The following is a 2629-nucleotide window of genomic DNA, read 5'->3' on the forward strand; positions in this document are numbered from 1 at the left end:
GAGTGAAGAACCTCGACCATGCTGATCTGTACGGTAAACTGAGCATACTGACGGTCGCGAAGGCTGGCAGGATACGGTGGCTGGGGCATGTCATGAAGCTGCCGGACTCATGCCCTCCCAACAAGGTGTTCGACAGCGATCCCTGGTTCGGCATGAGGCACAGGGAAACACAGCGACCTCGATGGCTGGATCAAGTGAAGCAAGATCTGTTGGAGATCATATGTCCACATGAATCGGAGGCTGTAGCCAGGGACCGAGCATCCTGGAAAATGATTGTTGACCGGGTCATGTCACATCAACGTGCTCTATCTAATATCCTTCTCTGCTATACAAAGCAATCATGTATGCTTCGGCGATCTAAATCTCGAAGACTTGATCGCTAACAAGGATCATTGCTCACGTTTTGGGCGCCGCGATCGTTAAACCGACTGCCATTTCCAAAAATAAAAAAAAATATATATAGAGTTTCATCGTTTACAGGAACATTTTTTCAACATCTATGAAAAAATTGTCTTTGAGCTTAAGAAATTGATCTTTAGAATGCTTGGATCAATCGTAAAAGTGCAAATTAAAGCTCTCAGTCGTGTGTATGATAACTACCTTGTTTTAGTGGAAGATATGAAATTTGAAATAATTTACTTATTTTAAGTGCCTTTCACAAGATACAAACAGCACGTTTTGAGTCTGTTGAGTCTGTGCAACCACACGTGCCGTTTCTGAATAATTCATCCCAATAATGGCTTTCCTGATAGTGTCTCAATAATGCAATGAGAAAATGTATTTCCCCAACCATGTAGGCGGCTAATGGATTTTAAGAGAAGCAAATCGGATGCCTTCCGTTCAATGTGCTCCACCCTTCCAATCAATAGGTTGGTGAGTTTTATTAAATGTAAATGACTAAATCACCCACCAGCGCCAGCATGTTCAATTCCTTGCTCTACTTCCGTTAACCCAAACCCTCCTGCTGCACACGGTAGTCGTACCGTGTAATTATGCTCCCAACCAAGAGCCGAGTAGTTCCGAGTCACCTCGGAGATATATTTATACGTCGAATAAACATAGACTCCAATAATTACCGTGCGTCAAAAGGCAACGCCATTCACCGTGCTAGTCGTTCGCCCTCCAGCCTCGGGTTAGACAGCGGCTTGCGTGCCGTTAAAACATTCCTTGTTTCCGCTCCAGCACCAGCAACAAACAGGTTCATGCTTGCTGGTAGGGTCGAAGCCGGGGCAAAGCACCTTTGCCGAGCATAAAACGACCCGTCAGCCGTAATAAGGCAGAGTAGACTCGTGAGAGCAACTACGGTGAAGTGTTGCTCGGTGTCTGCGGACATCTTACCGGCAGCGGAACTTAAGGACAGCTTTATCGCAAACGGGCCATCTCTGCCCCAGCGTCGGAATGGTTCTTTCCACGCAGGAATGTTTCACATGTTCATACGCGGGGAGACAGACTGTTGATGCTGAGGGGGGAAAGCGGGAACCCAGGCCCAACACATCCCTGCCCACGGCTGCCATAAACAAGACAGACAAATATCACCCAGGTGTGTTCGCTCCGGGGCGTACATCGCCTCGCCTTTGCACAACGGTAATGGGGGGCGGGCAGGGCGAAAGTGTTTGATTGTTCTGAACGGTGGCACAGAAAGAAGAAACACCAACAAAAAGGGCAGTGGGTAGGCACATATTGCGCCGCTGGAGTTTATTGGTGGTGGGCTGTACGGTGCTTAACAAACGTTATACCTAGTGCGCTTGAAATGGCATCAAACAGGAACCGTAGGAAGCGTTGGAGCCTTCCCGCACACTGCGAGATATTCAAACCGAAGCGTCCAAGCTACCGAAACCGAACAACGGGAGCCGCTTTATTTCTTTTCCTTCCCTTAAGAAAGTCGTGCTAGAGGATTATTTACTAACCGTATTGGAAGGAAACGCCCATACGGCTTCCAGGGGGGGGGGGGGGGGGGTGGGGGGGAAGGGTGGATAAAAGTTCGACGTTACGATGAGGTGGGAGTTTTATTCATCAAGAAGGCTACGGAGCTCGGCGAGCGTGAAGCTCTTATCATGGTTAGCATATCACTATGGCGATGGTAGCGTTGACTTCATACGACTTCGTTACCCGTGCGCACATCCTTACCAGATGGGAAAAGGCTCTCTCTAAGCGAACCGCAGTGGAAATGGGGGAAACGGGATTGTTTGAGAGCAAATTTCAATTACGCTATAAGTGTGCTTGTGAAGGAGCTTTTGATTGCTTGGGCGAAAATGTATGCACATATTTGTTTCCGGCTGAATGTGAGCGTTTGGTAGAGAATGTTGAACGCAAAATTACAATTTTATTTGAACTTAACGTGAATGAAAAATGCTAAGAAATGTTGGACAGCTAATAAAGACTGAAAATAGCGTTTTTGCTATTCTTATGTTAAAGAGTTTTCCCAAAGATTGTTGGATGTTACATGAAATTCACTTGTCAAAGGGTTTATTGATTTTTTGTTATACAGCTGTAAATTAGTTTTCACAATTAAATGTCAATTTCACTTTTTGGTTATTTGGAACAACATTTTTGGTTTATGGTAGCAAGTCGTGGGAACGATTCAGAAATTTATTAATTTATTGTGCAATAAGTTATCATTTCATTTTGA

The sequence above is a fragment of the Anopheles merus genome, chromosome 3L, assembly GCF_017562075.2.
Source record: "Anopheles merus strain MAF chromosome 3L, AmerM5.1, whole genome shotgun sequence".
In the NCBI taxonomy this organism is placed as follows: Eukaryota; Metazoa; Arthropoda; class Insecta; order Diptera; family Culicidae; genus Anopheles; species Anopheles merus.